General features: G+C 35.1%; 1 protein-coding gene, 1 long non-coding RNA gene and 2 other non-coding genes across 8 annotated transcripts in view; 2 read left to right on the forward strand and 2 right to left on the reverse strand.

Annotated features, from left to right (window-relative positions):
* The window catches only part of LOC139815687 (uncharacterized), a 239,480-nt gene that overhangs the window by 90,651 nt on the left and 133,023 nt on the right, over positions 1 to 15,806 (forward strand). The window lies entirely within an intron of this gene.
* LOC139815691 (uncharacterized) overlaps positions 10,567 to 15,806 on the reverse strand; it is a 197,857-nt gene continuing 192,617 nt past the window's right edge. For all 5 annotated transcript variants that reach the window (XR_011732806.1, XR_011732802.1, XR_011732805.1 and 2 more), the window contains one exon: positions 10,567 to 10,702. This is a non-coding gene — a long non-coding RNA (uncharacterized lncRNA). The remainder of the gene's footprint in view (positions 10,703 to 15,806) is intronic.
* Positions 13,539 to 13,611, forward strand: Trnak-cuu (transfer RNA lysine (anticodon CUU)). Its single transcript has one exon. It is a non-coding gene; the product is annotated as a tRNA-Lys (tRNA).
* Positions 15,631 to 15,750, reverse strand: LOC139817066 (5S ribosomal RNA). Its single transcript, XR_011733134.1, has one exon. It is a non-coding gene; the product is annotated as a 5S ribosomal RNA (ribosomal RNA).

A 15,806-nucleotide genomic window follows, 5' to 3' on the forward strand; every position in this document is an offset into this window, starting at 1 on the left:
GTAGACAGTAAAAAAATAGGTAAAGCACGTCAACTAACCTACGTGAGTCAGTGGTTCGCCTTGAACAGTATCGAGTGCGTAAAGCTAACCCGCGTGGATCAGTGGCTCGCGTTGATCAGTACCGAGTGTGTAAAGCGCAGCATCTTACTCACGTGGGTCAGTGGTTCGCGTTGAACAGTATCGAGTGCGTAAAGCTAACCCACGTGGGTCAGTGGTTCGCCTTGAACAGTATCGAGTGCGTAAAACTAACCCGCGTGGATCAATGGCTCGCGTTGAACAGTATCAAGTGCGTAAAGCGCGTCAACTAACCTATGTAGGTCATTGAAATCGGTGAGGTCGCCCTTAATCTAGACATTTACCATGTGTTTTTTATCTAAAAGGAACCTATTCACAAAGTTTCACCTAAATCGGAGCGCGGACATTTTCGGAAGAACAGCCCTATATTTTTTTTCATTTTATCTTAAAAAATGGCTTTATCATAGGAGTCGCCAAAATTCCTTTTAAGGGCTTTCATTTTAACCCAAGACGAAGCTTTTCACAAAGTTTCATCGAAATCGGAGGGGGGCCGTTTTCGGAACTCCACCCAACTAAATATATATTTATAGGGGTTGGGTACGTCCCTTCAAAACGCCCTTTAAGGCCCCTTGGGGTATATAAAGTAAAATTCTTTATCCTTTATCCTTTTTTAAATATATATTTATAGTTTTATTAGTTTTAAATTATATATAATAGTAATTTTACTAAACATTTTGTAATTTTTTGTATAGTGTTTTTAAATATTTTTTTTATTAATTGATTTCTGTTTTATTTTGATTTATACTTTAATAAATAAATTTATTCTTGATAATTTATTATTGTTATATTATTAGTGTTACTTTACATAATCAACATTTTTATCATTTTTTCGCAGATTGTTTATCTTTATAAACCACTGATTTATACGATAAACAATTCACTTACGCTGGTGGTAAACATCCGTGTTACGTAACGCTGGTGCGCTGCACTTGAGGAATATTAATTTAAGTAAGATACGCAAACCTGTCTTTTTTTTTGCGCCGGATATTTTTCCACTTACAAAATCTCACGCGCAGTTTAGTACATAATTTAACAACATGTAGCAGGATAATTTTCAAGGTGCGCACGTACTTGATTTCAATAATCGGTGATCGAGCGGTGATAAAGTCCCATACAAGTAAATGATCAATGAAAATTATTAAAGTGCTGACGGACACATGATTAACCTTGATTTACTTAATCTGCATAAACAAGCTAGTGCGATAACCAAATTTCCATACACTTTATAAGAAAATCCAAAAACCTATACTATTCCTTTTTAGATCAAATTTATGTAGTTAATCAGAATCTATACTTTGTACTAAAAAGTAAACGATAAAATATAAGATTTTTAAGCAAAGAAAAATGAAAAGAAAATAGTTATTTTTGCAAAATCGTGACAGCAACTATTCTCTAATAAATAGCTAATAAACGAGCGTAATAAAAAGATGACTGTTAAATATTACGCGTGTGCGAAATAATAAATCAACGTTAATAGCTCGAAAACCAAGCGTGGCGAGCGTACAAACAAGGTGGGTGGTTAGCGGGATGCAAATCGGCGCCGGCCGTATGCTACAAGCATGATCTCGAGCGCACTTGACTTTAATAATCGTCGATCGGGCCGCGATAAATCGCCGATCGGCGTCCACTCGCGAGAGAGATCCCGCTGAGGGACGCTCGCTCTCGCTCTCCGCGCACTGGTGTCCAATCAGCGCAAGTTGAACCTAATTTAGAAGCTGCGACGTTACAGCCGCGATCGCGGCCCGGGGCAACGCAAATTCGGCGGGGCCCGAGCGAGCTCGAGCGATCGCGGCCCGGGTGTACCTAAAAATTACGAGTGTGTATCTCCGACTGCATCTATCTGCATTGCCTCGCCCTCCAATTTAACGGCGCATCAATTTGTCATTTAACCCCTTGGCTGCCAAGCCCTGCCTCCGCGAGGTGTGCGCCCATCTCACTTATTTAATATCTTAACCCACCCGCGCATGAATTATCCCGAAATTTTATTGCCCGGCGGTGATTATTGCACTTTCCAAATACTTGCGCAGCTGTCTCCTTGATTATAAAAACACGACACTCGACAATGATATTATTATTGTTGGATATTTGTGTTTCCATATTGCAACAGTATTTTATATGACTGTTCAATTATTTATACAAATTAATAAAATATACTGATATTTATTGTATGTGACCTGATTACAATTATATATAAGTGTAGAACCTATCAATATAAAGTGCGAAAAAGACTGACGCCTCATTAAATCAACTTGATCGATGAAGATGTATAGTTTCCAGTCAAAAAACTATAGGCGGTTATGATTCATTGTTATAAAGCTATCATCCTTGCGGATTGGTGTCAACATGCGTCACAATAATTTAAATAAATATATGTATCGTTCGATTGTCATTTATCATCGACACCCTAAAAGATCCATCAGATTGTGACTACGATTTCTCGCGTCGTTAACTATTTCTCGTTATTAACATCTTAAGATTTCATTGATTACTCAGCACGCATTCTGCTTGCTGTATAGTACATACAACGTACCCGTTGCAATCAATATTGAATGTTGTTTGGAAAACTGTGCTTGCGCAGTCTGAAGTCTCGCCTAAATAAACTTTTCCAACAAAGCGTTTCAATAAATTGTCTAGTTATAATTCGTTAGGAAAGTCTCTAAATCCGACGAAGGGTGTTCCCGCGTAAGCCGAAAGGGAAACGTTAAGCCGATCGATTATGAGGTGTCTCCGTTGGTCGGCGCGGCGGCGCTACGCCGACACGCTAGAAGCGCGTTCCTTTAATGATGCATTAGCGTCGTGTTTTGACACGAAAAAGCGGTAACTGGCCGAGGTCGCATTCTTCTTCGGCTTTTCTCATCTTCTTTTTCCTTTGTCCTCCGATCCGAGACCGGCTCCGATTCCACGCACGCAGCGCCCCTCCCTCTCTCGTGCCACCGGTTGCTCCCGATGTCAAGAGCCCGTAGGAAGATTTCGGTGAACCACTTAACGCTCTGAACCCCGTAACCTTCAATTAATCAATCTCGCGGACCGTTGAACCGAGATTGTGCTTGGGGCTCCGGACAGCGACGTGATCGCCGCGTCGGGTCGGCTTTGAGAAGTTGGGCGCCTCAAGAACTTTTCAGGAAACAGAGTACTACTTTTTAAGGTCAATCTAAAGCTAAATAAACGATTGAAGATGATGTTTTAATCTAGTAATTAGCCACTGTAAAAAAAAACCAATTCGTTATTAACAGTTTTTGAGGAACCGTGAAACTATTTTTTAAGGCAAAATTGGAGTTAATTAGTAAATGACAAATTAGTATCGTCTATTAGCCATGACAATTTTTGAAATATGTTTTCTCGAATGAAATAAAAAATTAACTATTAATGTTAGTCTTCAGTATCAAAATTAGTAAACATGAAGAAAGAAGTCAAATATGGAATTTTATTAAAAATTCTCGCAAGAAACACTTTTCTTAACACAACGCGATGGTATAATTTCTCTAATAAGGCCAAATGCACATGAAAAGATTTAACGTCACACTCAACAGACTATCGAAACGTGAAGATATTATCGCATATATTCGGCATTAAATGTGGCTGTCTAATTTTGATCGACCAAATCAAAGGTGGAACGCTGTTATAGAGATCACGCGAGCGAGCGTAAGGCTTACGAGCGTCGATCCGAGAAATCGGCGTATATAATCCTTATCGGCGAACCGCATCTATCGTCCGGCCCCGAAAAATCGGGGCCCGACGCACGTCGTGAAGGAGCGGCGCCCTACGGAGTCCGTCTCTCCCTGAAGATCTCCTACTCTCCGAAAGAGTTTACAGGTCCCCCGACCCCGAGCACACCTAGCGCGCCTTGACAATAGATACACAGGGGCATTTATAATGAACGGGTCGAGTGTGAGCATTTTATTTTCTCCTCCCTCCGTCCTTCTCGCGCGACCGTTCGTCCCCCTCTCTCTTGCTCTCGTCCCCGTCTCTTCCTGAAACTAATACGTGAGTTCGGTCCCGAATAACGCGCGCGCTATCTTTGCATACATTAATCACGGCGAAGGGGTTGGCACGGGAATTGTTTTTTCGAGGCGTTCGTGCCCAGTCACTCTCGCTTCTTCCCCTTCGGCGACAGCCCCTTTTTACCCTGAGAAATTCTATACCTATCCCGGAATGCCGAATTGAATCGCGTTAGAGGCAGCCCGGACGACATTTTCCCAGATTTTAAGATCCGAAAGACTGATTTTATCCGACGCGAGACATTTTTGTACGTTCGGAGATCGGCAGGATTTCGTATTAACCGAGAGAGAAAGTTGTATGTAACCGAACTGTGAATGAAAGAATTTCCTGAAAGAATCCTGTAGTATAGCTTCATTGATTTTCTAAGATCTTTAAGTAATAAGTGCATTTTGACACACTTATGCCCATTTTGTCCAATGTAGATTAACTTTAGTCTCAATTTAACTTACTCTTTATCTTTTTCTAATTCTTAGAACTAGAAAAAGATAGAGAGTAAGTTAATCTACATTGGTTGAAATGGACAAACATTAATGTTTTAAGTTTAAAATTTGTTTTAAGTAATTTAAATCATAGAATAATATAGTGAAACAAATAATTGTTGATGCAAAATAGATAAAAAAAATATTAAATCAGGAAAACCTTATTGAGATTTCTATCTTTCAATGAAATTATAAACACTATTACGTCAAAATTATTATTATCATTAGATATAAGTGTATTAGATAATTTCAGTGAGAGAAAATATATAAAAAGATAAAGAATAATTTTAAAAAATGTTTAAAAGTACAGATTTATCCGCAAAAAAGTTCTATGTTCCAATAATTAACGATAATTTATTTCGCTATATCTGCTCATATAGAAAGTAGCTTTTGAATCTAACAATCTTGTAGCGCAACTTTTCTTTCGCTCATTATTAATCCAATCATTCCGAGCCGTCCATGAACTGGAGATGAGGTAACGAGTATAATTTGGAAAAGTTACGGAAATCCTTGCGCCACCCGCGGTCGTAACGATTCCAGCGTACGACTCGGCGTTATCCGGCCATTCACCTGATCGATTGGTTTCATCCATCATAGGCTGCAGGGTAAGTCAAGGGCCGAACAATATCTGATCTTGGATTCGACCTGTGTGGCGTTTGTGGGACGCGTAGAGTACCCAAGTTTCCTGGGGACATGAAACCTTTGTGGTGGAACCGGGCCTCCTTTTTTAAGCCCTTCCCAAAGGTACCGGCGCGTGACAACTTGCTTCTTTACGACACTTTGATTCTATTCATATAAGAAGCCTAACGCGGCTTTAATGCGACAGTGTAAACATTTGTGTACGGTCCACAAAAAAAGAAGGTAGGATATAACCGAAACTGAAAGACAGAGTCTCTTTGTCGCGCTCGTCAGGATGATTAACATTATAATAAGATTCGTCGAATTTATTGGAGGGATTAAACACGTCTTTGCTAATTAGAAAAAGTTTGGTTATTAAATCTTACAAAATAGGAGAAATAAAAATTATGAGTAATTTTCTTTTTAGGTATAGATTGCAGAAAGTACTATGATATACATAATAATTTCAATCCTTAGAACATATATTTATAATATTTTTTCTAGAAATTTTTATACTATATGTGAAACGCACTTCTTCGAAATATATTGCGACAAACTCTCGGAAAAAAATGAAAAAAGATTCGTGCTACGCGAGCCTTTTATATTTGGAAACGATGATTTCCGAGTAGCATAGCATTAATTCTGTAATAACATAAATCCAGTGGAGGCACGAAGTCTTTCTATTATAATTATTGTACCGTAATTAAGGGTCGATAACTATAAAGCAATCTGATCGATCTACGATGCGTGATCTCAACTATTAATGGCTTTATTCCGGAATCGAGTACAGGTGTGGAAAAAAGAAATAATAATCGGTCGAATTACACACCGGATTGACGTAATTATCTAACACGACTGTAAGTAATCGTCGACACGAGAAACGCGTGAAAGCAATTTGATGAGAAATTATTGCCGAATTTGTTTCATATTTCATGTATTTACTACTGTAAAATTTTGCCTTTGAAAGATACCTATTAGATATCAATATTTGATGAAATTATTTATTATTCCTTTAAAATACTTAGATTAAATTTTATTAGACTAAATCTGATTTTTATAAGATACGAAAATAAATGTAATAGTTTAAAATATTCAAGTTCACAAACATTTAAGATTTATATATTATTATAACATGAAATAACACGAACATATCGTGCCTCCGAGAATAGCCGGTTCGGGCTTCCGACGTTTCCGGGACAAAGGCGAGGATTATGAATATCATGGGGGGGGGGGAGATCTATCGCTTTATTTTCTAATTATCTTGGTTCGAAAAACCAATAGGGAGCGAAGACGCCAGAACTTATCCCTAAATAAGGTAATAACGCTGTGCGAGGCGATTACCTTATTTGGTAACAATGTAAAGCAATCGTTCAAAACAATCGGTTGTTATGATTCGTGTATACTTCAAGGATTTCTTTTATCATGAAACATTCAAGAAACCAACCGAGTTTCTACAAAATAAAATCTGTTCTAGAGGCAAACCGACTCTCTTCGCACTGAATTTTCGCAGAATTTGATTTATTTGACCTTCTAACATACATATAGATAATTCTGGTGCATAAGTTATCTCGATGGTAAACATGGTGTTAAGGGGACCCACTTCCGATGACCTTGAATTTGACATATATTGTCAAGGACACCCTCCCGAGTAACATGCAAGTGATTTTAGTCGGGGGTCGCTTTTTAAATTGCGCCAATTGCAAAGAGAATACATATCCTCGCCGGTATATATATATCTAACCTACATAGGTTAGTTGACGCGCTTTAAACACTTAAATACTTTCAAAGCGCGTCACTAATCTATACGCCGAAAGAATATTTCGCGTGGAAAGTGTATGCGTGAACTATTTCGACATATATATTAGTCATTTATGCCTTCCAATACTCAAAATAGCTGCTATATTTTTGTTAATATTTTTAATAAAAAGCGACCCCCAACTAAAATCACTTGCATGTTACTCGGGAGGGTGTCCTTGACAATATATGTCAAATTCAAGGTCATCAACGCTATGTTTACCCTAATCATAAGAAGCAAGAAGCAACACATCAATTCTGATAGCAAAATGGAGATGGAAAATCAACCAAATAAAAGATTGTAAATCGTGAGAAATTGAATTTAATTCAAAATTAAAAACTTAAAAAAACTATCGGCCAAATATATGCTATAATTTAAATCGAGCATTTATGCATAAGATTCCACGCTTCTTCTTGCACACCTTAATTAATAAAATTTCTATTAAGATAACTAATTTATATTCAGAAATAATTTTCTTATAGACATAAAAATAGATTTTAAACTTACATTTTAAATAAAAGATATAAATTAATTTTCTTTAGATAAGCATTTTTTTACAGGCCTTGGAAGATCCAAAGACATATGAACGCGATGGCCGTAAAGCGGATCGTCTAAAATTGTGTTGGCATGTTTACCTCGCGCGGAGGAAACGGGGCCGATAGTTCCTTATCAAAAAATCGGGCGAGGATAATCAGTTAAGGGGTTAATCTTCTTACTCCGGCATGCATGCCCCGTGTGTTCCGACTTCAAAGTCGCGCAGGTGAACCGACCGCGTAATCACTGTTATTACGATAATCGTTTATTACGAGCGAATAGAAATAAAAATCCCGCCTGGAGCACATTGAATTACGCCCATCCACCTTGTATGCGCTTGTATCTATGTACACACAAGTGTACCTACGTGATACCTACGTCTACGAAGGCTCTTTTAACCACTTACGCAGGGGGGGCCCTCAGCAAACTTTCAAACGAAGGGAATCTCTTTTTATTTTTCTCCAATCGCCCACCGTCTTTCTCGCTTAACCAGAATTTTCAATTATACTTATTTGGAACAATGTTTGGTATATTTGATCGTTTGGGACGATATAAATCGAATAATAATTAATAGGGAGTTTTTGCAATATTGTCTTTCAGATACCGTAACCGTATCTGTGTGTGTGTGTGTGTGCGTGTGTGTGAAAGACGGTATTGCAAAAACTCCCTAATATCAATTCATATCATTTCACTAAAATTATGAAATTATTTCATGAAATTCGGATAGCAAAAAGTAAGATGCTTATTAATAAAAAGTCTAGTAAAACAACAATTTCAAGATATAATCTGATCTAATTTAATCAAAATATATTTATTCGCTCGACATTCGTTTATAGTTTTTTTTTTTCATATTTTAAAACAAACAAGAATATGGATAAAATAAAGTAAACGCTCGTGTGTCAAAATAAACTGTAAGAATAAAGGCCAACAATCGAGCATAGACGTGGATGTCAAATTAAAGTTCGTTTATTAAACATAAGTATATTCGTTGTTAACCTACGGAGCGTGCTTGCCATTAGTATTTGAGACAGAAAGGAGCAAACATCGACCGTGAGAGCGCGAAACATCAGGCCACGACCTAATTCTGTAATTTGTAAGTCCATATGGAGAATTTTTAAACCACATAAGCTTCCTCCCATTATCGAGACATCAAATTTCAGAACGTAGTTTAAACTTGACCACACCGTTGTCGGACATAAGATTTAACGCCTTTTAACAACTGACTTGGTTCGTTTTCGCCAATCAACGAAGAATAATCATGGATTTACCTCTGACTACTGACTTGCGAATTTACGTATATACAATTTTACATTGCACAATTGACTCTACAGAAATCTATATACATATATACAATTTTATATTTCACCATTAGAATGCTCTCATGTAAGATGTGACTCCGGATGACTTTGTTATTTCCATCGAATTTGTTTCCTATAACCGTTCACGGTTTTACTGATTATTGCGCGACTTTATGTAATTTTTTAATTTGTATCGGCTGAAGAAGACCCTGTGCGGTCGAAACGTCCCGTTCTACATACACTTATGTTTAATAAACGAACTTTAATTTGACATCCACGTCTATGCTCGATTGTTGGCCTTTATTCTTACAGTTTAAACAAGAATATTTTACGCACATAATGATAAATAATTTTCTAATAATTAGTACAGGAGTTGTGTTCGACCAAACTTCTCTGGCAATTTTATTATTCAAAAGACGCTACGTTTCGACCGAAAAATTCGGTCCTTTTCAAGCGTATATATATAACTCACAAATATTAATTAGTTAGACATAGTTGCCAAAATACGCTGAATCTAAAAACTAAACATCAGATATTGTAGAACGCGACAAACAGAATAAGTCAAGAAACATTAAATAAAAAAACTTACATATTGGAGTGTTAATTTTAAAAAGTAAAAAAAAGTTTGAACTACATTTCCGTTGTCCGTATTATATCAGAGGGACGAGTCCCTGTCGTGCAATGGTGAAATTGCGACTGACAAGAAAGGACGGAACAATAAACAGTGGCTTCGAAATTTAGCTGAAATAAAAAGAGGGAAGTAGATGAGAAGGGGATATTACGTTTCTTTTATGATATGTTCATAGAGAGCATTGAGACTCTCCGTGTCCTTTTGCATATTAATGGTGTTTTGTCCAATTTTTTAATAAAAAACATCTCGGCTAATTCCCTTTTTCTAATCAGTTTCTCTTTATGCATTATCTCTGGATTCCCTCAATCAAAGTCATGTCCACGGGATATTCGATGTTCACTAACTACAGAGTGTTTGCCAGCTAGTTTTCTAATATCCTTCTGGTGTTCTTTCAGACGTGTGCAAAGATGTCTTTTTGTCTGCCCTATATATGTAGCATTACAATCTTTACATTTGATCTTATATACGATTTCCGTTTGTTTCAGATCATCGATTTTATCTTTACCGCGTTTAATTAGGCCATCCAATTTTTTAGGAATTGTGAACAGAGACGTAATATGACACTTTCTCAGCGTGTGACTAATATTTTCGCTTAAACCCTTTATGTAAGGTGACGGCATGCACCTCTTTAAATCAAAATCTGTTTTATTATCCGTGGAGATGTTATGTGGGGTACCTGTGTTTCTAATAATTGCTTATTTCTTACGTTTTGAAAGAAATCACATAAACTTATAGAACTAGTTAAATTTATACGAACAAGCTATTATATAAGAGAAAGAAGAATATGATATACCGAAAATATCATGATAATAACTTGACGATTTAACATAAAAATATCTTACAATTAATTAGATAAGAAGATACCATTTTTGGTCGGACTGGATTTTGGTAGCCTTGGTCTTGGTAATAATAATATTTAAATAATGTTAATTTTGTATACTTTTTCTAATTTAGTAAACTGCGCGCCGATTATTTGTCGGTCTTAAAACGCTCTTTATTGGAATAGTAAATCCACATACTTAAATCGATTTAAATTTTAATGTTAAAGGGGGAGGTCCGTTTTAATGGGATTTTTTAAAATTAATTTTTATGAATTTTTTGTGCCAAAACAGTAAAACCGATTGAAAAATCCTTTTGCGTACATATTTATTGGTATTTTTTATGCTTATACAAATTTTTATAAGACATTTTGTTGAGTCGTATTCGCTTGGCGCGCTGGACCGCAAGAGGCAGCAATTTCATCGGTACCCACGATTGCGCTCGTTTGACTGATCTGAAACAAAAAATCCAGGTATATTTTGGTGTGGCAGATGACCCTCTATAGCCCGTACCTCGATCGCTTTGAAAAAAAAATCACAAAATTGCGCCACAATAACGATTTTTTTTAATTAAAAATGTTTTATAAAAATTTGACGGACGTCTTCACCAATTCAACCATTAAGGAAATATTAAGAAGAATCGTGTTTCAGGCAATGTTAATAAACAATACTAAGTGAACCTGACCAATGAATCTTACAATTAATTAAAGAATCTAAAAAAAGCTCATTATATATTGTATAATTGACACTTAATAACTGTTCAAAGATAATCTGTAAATAATATTAATGTATTAATATCATATGCGTTAATATGGATGCGTATAATATTAATAGAATTTATCGTTGATTGCCAGTCGTTACTACGTTTATCTTTATTATGAAAAAAGCCCTCTAATTATAGATACTCTAAAAGAAATTTATTAAGCCTAACGCATTACGTTGAATATCATCAAGTGCATACGAGTACAAGTACGACCACGTATCTTTATCTAATTATAAAGCTACGTAAGTAACCTCGAACGTTTTCGCTTTTTATTATCGAAAAATGATGAGATGCAAAGATCCATAATCGCAAAAACAACCTAAAATCTCGCGTTTGTTGCATAATTCTACATTTAGCGCTTCATCTTTCGTTGTTTACGATGTCATGCTGTATCAATTACCGATATCAATGCAAATAATTAACATGCACTTCGAAAAAAAAAGAAATATTCACGCGTTAATTGCGACAATAATGTAGGAATATTTCATTACGCAAGGAAAACCTTTTTAACGTTCTTCATTTATCTGCGTGTTTGGCTTATATCAGTAATATCGTGAGCCTTCCTAGCTCTAAGCTATCAGATCTAACTATGAAGCACGATGTGTCCAGAGAACGTACAAAATACGCGATGAGATGCCCGCCGGCTCAAATTATCCTTCGATTTATTCACGTCCGGGAGGGATGGGACATCCACCCCATCGCCGCCGCTCGCCTCCGATGACGGCTTCTTGTTGCATCTTATTTCGCGCTCTTGCTCTCTTCTTTTCATCTTATTTCCCTCGGCCGCTCGTCCTATACCCTATAAACCGCCGCGCACGACGGACGACGGCGTCGTGTCTTCGGTTGGAAATCAGGGATGCGATAAGCAAACACTCTACCCGCGCGCCGCTCTATTATTAAACTATAAAATCCCGGCACTCCATTGGCGCAGAAGCTTTCGCGGATGATGCTGAATTATCTCCCGAGAACGCATATGTCCGACCGGGTAAAACAAGCGCGCGAAACTGGACGAGATTTAATTAACACACTCCCATAAAATCTGATTACTTCGTAAATGTGCACCTGCGAGGCGTGTATCCAGGGTGACACAAAAATAATCCCACGAAAATTACTTGTGTTACTCGTTCGCGTTTACCTCTATCTATGATTAATATCTCCCGCAAATGTATAATGCTGAGAATTTGAGATTAAAGCTATAATTTAATTGTATCGGAAATTTTTTGTATTTAAGTTTATATAAAATATTATCTAATCATGTATTAGTCTCAAATATTCTCAAATTCTAAACTAATTACCGTAAATTACTTTTTATTAAACAACAATTCTAAACACATCGTAAGTAATGGATAATATATTGAATTGGGATATTTTAACAAATGGAACTCCACTTTGTACCGTTGCATTTATATTGCATTTGAATGAATTAGGTGCCACGCCATTGCAAATGCGACTGATTCTTTTGCCGCTGTAGTTTGGTCACGCCCTTGTTCGCGGCAAGGATTATAACATCATCGACGAAAAATCTTCGGGCTCGTTATAATGCATAAATAAGTGCAAACGCAGTGACGCCCCTTAATTAAGCTAGGTCCCCGCTCATGTGGAATGACGATTTGTCGAAGAAACACGACAAGCACATGCGGGGAAACATCCCATATACTCGAAAATCTTCATAAAGCAGCTCATTCTCGTGCACTTTTGAGCTTCGCATGCTCTACAAATTGTGATTCGTTAAAAATGCACTAATTTGCATAACTAGACATAACGCGTTTACGTCCCATCAAAAACTGCATCATAATAATCTTATTTCTCTAGCCTATATTTATCTATCGTATCCATTCGAATATTCAACGTGATGTAGATAATAAGGCCCAAAAATAGAGGTCTAAAAAAAAGAGTAGAACATTTTTTTAGTAATATAAAAAAATTAATTTATTTAAAAAATGCGTCAAGATAAACAATTAAAATAAACGATTTGTTAAAAGATAAAAATCGTTTTACTTTATCATCTTTTTTATATCTTTGGGCTGAAAACTTGTGAAATTTATTACGTGTATTACATTTACGTATAGCAGATTGCAATTTATATATTAAATATAATAAAAGAAAATATATGCGTATATTTATAATATAATATATAAAGTTTATATTACAAATATCATTTAATGATAGACATATGGGATGCATATTATTGTTAACACAATTTTTTGGTATTAATGAATAAATTCATAAATCTGCATAAATATGCTTTTTGCATAAATCAGTCTTCAATGACAGTTATAACAATATTTGCTTGAGATAGAGAAATTAGATACTTTAAACATCGATATACTTCGTCACAGCTCCGCTCGATTAATTAATTAATTAATATATTTAGGTATACCTCTTATTATTGTTGTTATTTAATATTGTATAATTACTTATAGATTTTCTTGAATTTTCAATAGATAAAAGAAGATAATATAAAAGATTATATGTTACGAAATAACAAAGTAGATTGAATTGAGCGATTTTTTAGCACGATATCACAAGCCCGGCTAGCTCAGTCGGTAGAGCATGAGACTCTTAATCTCAGGGTCGTGGGTTCGAGCCCCACGTTGGGCGAATTTAATTTTTGTTCTGATTTTTATTACATTTGTATACAAATTGAAAATATCTGTGTTTGTAAGGTACGTGATATTATTTTATTTGCAAGTAAAGGATCATTTTGATTTTCTATTACATATAGTTCAGTTTTATTATTTTATCTTTATGCGGTTATGTATTTTACATCTTTATAATAACAAACGAGACTTTTTTTACACCGATTTACATATTCTTCAATTAATTTAGAGTTGCTTTTTATACAGAGGAAATCTAAATACACTCATGCATAGAAGGCTATTTTTTCTTGTAACTTTTAATTCTTGATATCGGAACTTTGTAAATAGAAATTTTACTAGAATAAAGACTAATTTTAAATTATGTGTATTTCAAATTAGATTAGAGACTAGATATTACATTTCGTGTACATGCAAATATTATATAAATATTTTAATTTAAAAAATAACACGTGTCTTTGCTACCTAAGAGTGACAACTTCGAAATAACCAAATTCATTGCATTATATTATCATATCTCTTTATTTTACCTATTTCTAACCCCATAATTACAATACTAATTTTTATTAACATTTATGCAACTGCGATCAATTATTTCGTAGAGAGCAGTTAATGTTAATTAAAAAATAGCATTGATATTTATTAAGAATATTATAAACGTCAACAAATTCTGATAGATGTTCTGAGTTTATTACATTATGTACGTTCAATGTTCATTATTATGCACATATGTAGACTAAATTAAATAACTTATCTGAATTATCTAACAACTTGATAGATATTAATATTCGCTACTTTCATCATTTTACGCAATAAACATGTATTTGCAAAACAATTCATAATAAACGAGCTTTAAATAATTCAATTTTTGTAAAGAATAAAATTTCAAAATGAGCTTTGATTGAAAATTAGTTTGAGCTGCTTGTTTAATTTAGGTTAAATAACTTTGTTCTTATCTTTATTTTTTTTTCTTTTTAAGTTATCTCTTATTTCTTTATTTTTTCAACTATTCAGTGCATTATTACCTTCAAAAACATGTGTGTATAAAAGAGTGTATGTGTAAATGTCTGTGAATGTCCGCAGTGCATTGAACTCGAGTTTAAGGATGAAGTTCAAATGATTGTCATCCCTTCGGACTTTGTCCTATAGAAACTTTCAGGGAAATCGTCCATCAGATTTCTTTTAAATCTATCTTCTTTGAATTCTATAGAAACAAAGAAAGCACTCATCTAATCTCTCGTCACACTTCGATCTTAACGCATATTGTTGTAGAGGCAACATAAATATCCTTTTACATTTATGATAAACTTCACAAGCTATCCTAATCGGACCCTTTCAATGATATGTTAACTTATATAGAAATAGCAAAGAAGTCTGTTTACGATAAATGTTTTTTTATATATTTACATTAATATCTTCATGGCTTTTTTCTAAACGTTAGAATTTTTTCTCTATGTCACTGCTCGTTAAATATCTCAGTTCATGACGTAACAATTTCTTATTTATTTAATTGATCAGATTATATCAGGATAAGGACCAAAAATCTTATCTTGTCTTAATATATGGTATATTTTTTTCAGAAAAATCTCTCACCGATCAATTGGGCCATTTTTCAATTGTCTCATTTTCTCCCCTATAGGGATGACATTTTATACTGTTCTTGTTCTTCTTACTTAAATTAAGTTGCAATATTAAATTCGATTAAATAAAACAGTGATAATTATAATAGATCTGTTTTCTATTGCTGAACTGGCTGTACTAGTTCAGAGTTAATCTTTTTCCTTCCAGTGTGGAGTAAAAAAGATTAACTCTGAACTAGTGTGGACAGTTCAGCAATAAAAAAACAGACCTAATGTATCTCCAAAAAGTAAAATATCAATTATGAGTCATCAATTTCTTGAAACAGCAGATAAACAGTGAGATTCGAACATTAGAACAATACGAAACAAACGCTGCAACTTCTCCTTTTTTATTGTATTGGCACCCGATACTCAGACTAAATTTCATGAGGCAAAAAAAATGTGGATAACATCACGCGGTGTTCCCAAGCGGTCACCCATCCAAGTACTAACCGCGCTCAACGTTGCTTGACTTCAGTGATCGGACGAGAACTGGTACTTTGAAACGTGATTTGAATGTTATCTGGTAATGTGAGTTACTTGGAAACGATTTAACCAGTTTTAATTCGAAAACTTTCAA

The sequence above is a fragment of the Temnothorax longispinosus genome, chromosome 7 (assembly GCF_030848805.1).
Source record: "Temnothorax longispinosus isolate EJ_2023e chromosome 7, Tlon_JGU_v1, whole genome shotgun sequence".
NCBI lineage: Eukaryota > Metazoa > Arthropoda > Insecta > Hymenoptera > Formicidae > Temnothorax > Temnothorax longispinosus.